Source organism: Bos indicus, chromosome 20, assembly GCF_029378745.1.
Source record: "Bos indicus isolate NIAB-ARS_2022 breed Sahiwal x Tharparkar chromosome 20, NIAB-ARS_B.indTharparkar_mat_pri_1.0, whole genome shotgun sequence".
Classification (NCBI taxonomy): Eukaryota; Metazoa; Chordata; class Mammalia; order Artiodactyla; family Bovidae; genus Bos; species Bos indicus.
Genome location: NC_091779.1, coordinates 33,684,318 through 33,690,317, shown reverse-complemented (window position 1 = coordinate 33,690,317; position 6,000 = coordinate 33,684,318).

The window sequence follows — 6,000 nt, the reverse complement described above, 5'->3', positions numbered from 1 at the left end:
GAGAATCCCAGGGAAGGGGGAGCCTGGTGGGCTGCCATCTTTGGGGTTGCACAGAGTCGGACACAACTGAAGCGACTTAGCAGCAGCAGCAGCAGCAGAATCAACTTAAGCAGGAAATTTGATTTTGGTTGGGTGCTTGTGAACAGAATAAGACAAATAAGGAAGTATATGATCATTTAAATGTCATAGAAGCTATTATATATACCCTTGGCAGTTGCAGAAATGGAAAACTACTCTGCATAAAATAGAAAATTAAAATAAGTGGCAATAAGTTCCAATCAGAAATACTGTGAAGAATTTTCTACTTTCTGCTTTTTGTATCTGCTTCCTGAGCACCCAAGGGTGGGTGGTAAGTGGCTAATCTAAATTTACTATTATTGCTCAGAGAAGTTTTACCTTTGTCCTTTTGAAGTGTGGTGATCTCTTCTTTTGTGTTTTAAGGAGTGGAGGGAAGTGTTAAGGAGTGCTGTGCTTAGTCACTCAGTCATGTCCAACTCATGTCAGACTGTAGCCCGATAGGCTTCTCAGTCCATAGGGATTCTCCAGGCAATACTGGAGTGGGTTGCCATTTCCTTCTCCAGGGGATCTTCCCAACCCAGGGATCAAACCCAGGTGTCCCACTTTGCAGGCAGATTCTTTACAGTCTGAGCCACCAGGGAAGCCCAAGAACACTGGAGTGGGTAGCTTATCCCTTCTGCAGGGGAATCTTCCCGACTCAGGAATCAAACTGGGGTCTCCTGCATTGCAGGTGGATTCTTTACCGACTGAGCTATCATGGAAGCCCTAAACAAGAGAAGGAGGATTCTATGAAGTAGATGGAAGGAACCAGCCTGTGAAGCATAAATTGTGTTATCCTGGAAGACTTTTTTACCAACTGAGCTACCAGGGAACCCTGGTTTGCAGAACAGAGAGAGGTATAAAAAGGAATCTCCTGGGCTTCCCTTGAGGCTCAGTGGTAAAGAATTCGCCTGCCAGTGTAGGAGATATGGGTTCCACCCCACATGCCACAGAACAACTAAACCCAGCATCACAACTACTGAGCCTGTGCTCTGGAGCCCAGAAGCCACAGCTACTGAAGCCTGCGTGCCCTAGAGCCTGTGCTCTGCAACAAGAAGCCACCACAGTGAGAAGCCCTCACAGCAACGAGAGAGCAGCCTCCACTCTCTGCAACTAGAGAAAAGCCCACACGGCGATGAAGACCCAGCACAGCCAAAAGTAAATAAATAAAAAAAAAATTTTTAAGGAAGCTCCCAAAAGAGTCTTAATTTGAATTATAGGAAAGCTTTTATCATTATTATGGATGTAAATGAGAAAAGAGAAGTCAGCATTTGCCCAAGCTTAAAATGCCACACAGTTAACACATTAGTACAGGGATCATAAGATCCATACCGGCTTTGCAAGAGAAATGATTTCCTCAAACTCCTAAAAAACAAACAAACAAAAACCCAACAAAAGTGTGCCACTAACCCCTACAGATCAATGTAGGGATCACCTGGACAGAACTGACCACTTTCTAATAAATAGAGCTTTTAAAAGCAACAGAGATCTCAGGTGTCTTTCTCTAAAAGTGAGTGCTTGTGCAGATCTGTAAAACAGCACATCCAATTCTCCAATCCTCCTGCACAAATTGAATCTCAGAAAAATACAGGAAAAAAGTCAAGTGCAAAAGCACATTCTGTTAAAATTCAAAGAGAATAAACTAACCTTTTAAAAACAAGAAAGGGAAGTCTTCAAAAAAAATATAGAGGGTACTAAATTGTTTAAAAATGTATTTTTAAATCTTTCTTAAGACCAGTCCTTGGCAAGGGCTAAAAGATTTGATTTGGTGTTCAAAGCTGACTGGTCTGTCATTTGGGCCAAAAAGGAGAACTTTGGACTTCCTTTAACAGTCTAAGACTTATGGACACTTCATAAACTGGGCATTTCTAGTGCCACACCTTCAAGCCCAGGTGACTGTGGGTGTGTAAGAACCCAAAGAAGTCTGTAAACAGGATCTCCAAAATTATATAAGTCCAGGTAAAACCTCATCTGGAGGATGGCCTCTTCCTCAAGAGGGAAATGTATTTTATTTCTGTATTTGATAGTATTTTTGCTGATGTTCAAATTGGAAAACAAAATTTTAAATGAGATTCAAGTCAGGAAAAGGAAAACAAAACTAAATAATACTTTTTCTTTTATGGTTTGTTTGGCTATTAAAAAGTGTTTTGGAACTTCCCTGGTGGTCCAGTGGTTAAGATTCTGTGCTTCCACTGAAGGGGACTCAGCTTTCAGTCCTGGTCAGGGAACTAAAATCTTGCATGCCTTACAATGCATCCAAAAAAAAACGTTTTAATGCATAGGTCAGAGAAGGCAATGGCACCCCACTCCAGTACACCTGCCTGGAAAATCCCAAGGACCGAGGAGCCTGGTGGGCTGCAGTCCATTGGGTCGCTAAGAGTCGGACACGACCGAGCGACTTCACTTTCACTTTCACTTTTCACTTTCATGCATTGGAGAAGGAAATGGCAACCCACTCCAGTGTTCTTGCCTGGAGAATCCCAGGGACGGGAAGCCTAGTAGGCTGCCGTCTCTGGGGTCACACAGAGTCGGACATGACTGAAGCGACTTAGCAGCAGCAGCAATCCATAGGTAGAATACTAAAGTAAGAACTGACTGCTATCAAAGCTTAAATTGAACATACATAGTTTAGAGTGAATTACCCTAAACTTTAGACTGTCAGAAGCTCTTTTAAAGTCCCTTCAGCACTAATGGAATAGGATCAGAGATACAGTCAAATCATTAACACAGCAAGACACTTTTGAGAAGTGTATGTTATTTTTTCAGTCACAAAAAATTCACAGAATTTTACTTCTCAGCAACTGACACTTTTATACTAATTCACGATTTGAGAGAAAAAGAATTTGTATTCAATTCACAGTCCTCACATTCAATATCTTCAAAAGGGATTTGCTTCTTCAACTGTCCATCGATAGATGAATAAATTTTTTTAAAAAAGGTGTAATATATATATTCAACATAGTTTTGGAAGTCCTAGCCACAGCAATCAGAGAAGAAAAAGAAAAGGAATCCAGATTGGCAAAAAAGAAGTAAAACCCTCACTGTTTGCAGACAACATGATACTATACATAGAAAACTCTAAAGATACTCTCAGAAAATTACTAGAGCTAATCAGTGAATTTAGTAAAGTCATAGAATATAAAGTCAATACACAGAAATCTTTTGCATTTCTTTATACTAACAATGAAAAATCAGAAAGTTAAGGAATTAATCTCATTCAAATTGCAACAAAAAGAATAAAATACCTAGAAATAAAACTACCTACAGAGACAAAAGAGTTGTATACATAAAACTATAAGACACTGATGATATAAATCAAGGATGATATAAACAGATGGAGAGATATATCATGTTCCTGGATTGGAAGAATCAATTTTGTGAAAATGACTAGAGTACCCAAAGCAATCTACTGATTCAATGCAATCTCTATCAAATTACCAATGGCATTTTCCATAGAACAAAAACTTTTCCAATTTGTATGGAAACACAAAAGACCCCAAATGTCCAAAGCAATCTTGAGAAAGAAGAATGGAGCCGGAAGAATAAACCTTCCTGATTTCAGACTATACTACAAAGCTACAGTCATCAAGATAGTATGGTAGTGCACAAAAACAGAATATAGACTGATGGAACAAGATAGAAAGCCCAGAGATAAACTGAAGCACCTATGGGCACCTTATCTTTGACAAAAGAAGCAAGAATATACAGTGGAGAAAAGACAGTCTCTTCAATAAGTGATGCTGGGAAACTAAACAGCTATGTGTAAAAGAATGAAATTAGAATACTTCCTAACACCATACATAAAGATATATTCAAAATAGATTAAAGACCTAAATATAAAGCCGGAAACTATAAAACTCTTAGAAGAACACATAGGAAGAACACTCTGACAAAAATGACAGCAAGATCCTCTATGACCCACCTCCTAGAGTAATGAAAATAAGAAAGAAAAAAAAAAGAAATGGGATCTGGTTAAACTTAAAAGCTTTTGCACAGAAAAGGAAGCCACAAACAAGATGAAAAGACAACCCTCAAAAAGGAAGAAAATAATAGCAAATGAAGCAACTGATAAAGGATTCAACTTCAAAATACACAAGCAGCTCAATACCCAAAACAAACAACCCAATCAAAAAGTTGGCAGACGACCTAAACAGACATTTCTCTACCTCCATACAGGTGGCTAATAAACACATGAAAAAATACTCAACATTGCTTATTATTAGAGAAATGCAAATCAAAACTACAGTGAGGTATCGCCTTACACCATTGAGAATGGCCATCATAAAAAAATCTACAAACAATAAATGCTGGAGAGGATGTGGAGAAATGGGAACCCTCTTGCACTGCTGGTACCAATGTAAATTAGTAACAGCCACTATGGAGAACAATATGGAGATTCCTAAAGAATTAGGAATAAAACTACCATATTACCCAGCAATCCCACTATTAGGCATATACCCTAAGGAAATCATAATTAAAAAAGACACAGGTACCCCAATATTCATTGTAGTGCTATTTAAAATAGCTAGGACATGGAAGCAATCTGGATGTCCATCAACAGATGAATGGATAAAGGAGCTTGTGGAACATAAATACAATGGCTTATTACTCAGCCACAAAAAAGAATGCATTTGAGTCAGTTCTAGTGAGTTGGATGAACCTAGAGCCTGTTATACAGAGTGAAGTAAGTCACAAAGAGAAAAACAAATATCATATATTAATGCATATATATGGAATTTAGAAAAACGGTACTGACACTGATGAACCTATTTGCAGAGCAGGAATAGAGACACAGACATACAGAACAGACTTGTGGTCATAGCAGGGGGAAGGAGAGATTGGGATGAATTGAGAGAGTAGCATTGAAGCATATATATTACCACATAGCCAGTGGAAATTTGCTCTACGATGCAGACAGCTCAACCCAGTGCTCTCTGACAACTTAGAGGGGTGGGATGGGGTGGGAGGTGGGAAGGAGGTTCAGGAGGGAGGGAACATACATATACTAATTCATGTTGATGTATGGCAGAAACTGGCACAACACTGTAAAGTTCCAATTAAAAATAAATAAATTAAGACATGCTAAAAAAAAAGAAAACAAATAAGCCACGGGATATAATATACAGTAAAAGAAATATGGTCAGTAATATTGTAATAACTCTGATGGAGACAGATGGTTACTAGATCTGTCGTCATTTTATAATGTACGCAAGTGTCAAATCATTGTTGTACACCTGATACTGACATAAAATTGTACGTCAACTATGTTTCAATTTAAAAAGAGGTACTTGCTTTTCTTCTGCTAGATTAAATGATTGAATCTTGCTGCAGAAACACCTTAGGCAAATTATATAGCTCTTTTAATATATAATCTATTATTTAATAGATTATAGAAAATGTAGTTTATAGAAAACACAAAACAATTTAGCATCAGAAAGTCGTATTTTTAAAACTGCTATTTATACAATCAAATCTCATTTCTTGTTAAAATAAGTACTACAGCTTTTTTTAAGTTTTCCTATAAAACAAACAGCCTTATTCATTGACTTTGACTTTCATACTCTTAGACCTTCTTAAACTATAGCAAAGTTTTGGTTATACTTTTAGTTTCCTTTGTGACCAATACTTTTTGACATGAAATGCACGGAGCTGGGCAGGCCTGATACTAATTTTGACTTGAATTTGAATAGTCGGAGAAGTTGGTATTATCCTCAGAAAGCAATCCCGCTTCACTTCTCCTCTATCTCACCCTCCACAACAAAGAGCTTTGAACTTCTGTTGCAGAAGTTCACAGTAAAGTGGCAGATTTTCTCAGGTCATGGGTTCCTCTTTTCAAATTTCAATGATTTCCTTTACTCCAATGCACCTCAGTTGGGTTTATTCAGCTCCTAGTTTCCTCAGTCCTAAAGTAAATTAAGCCTGAATATTCACTGGAAGGACTGA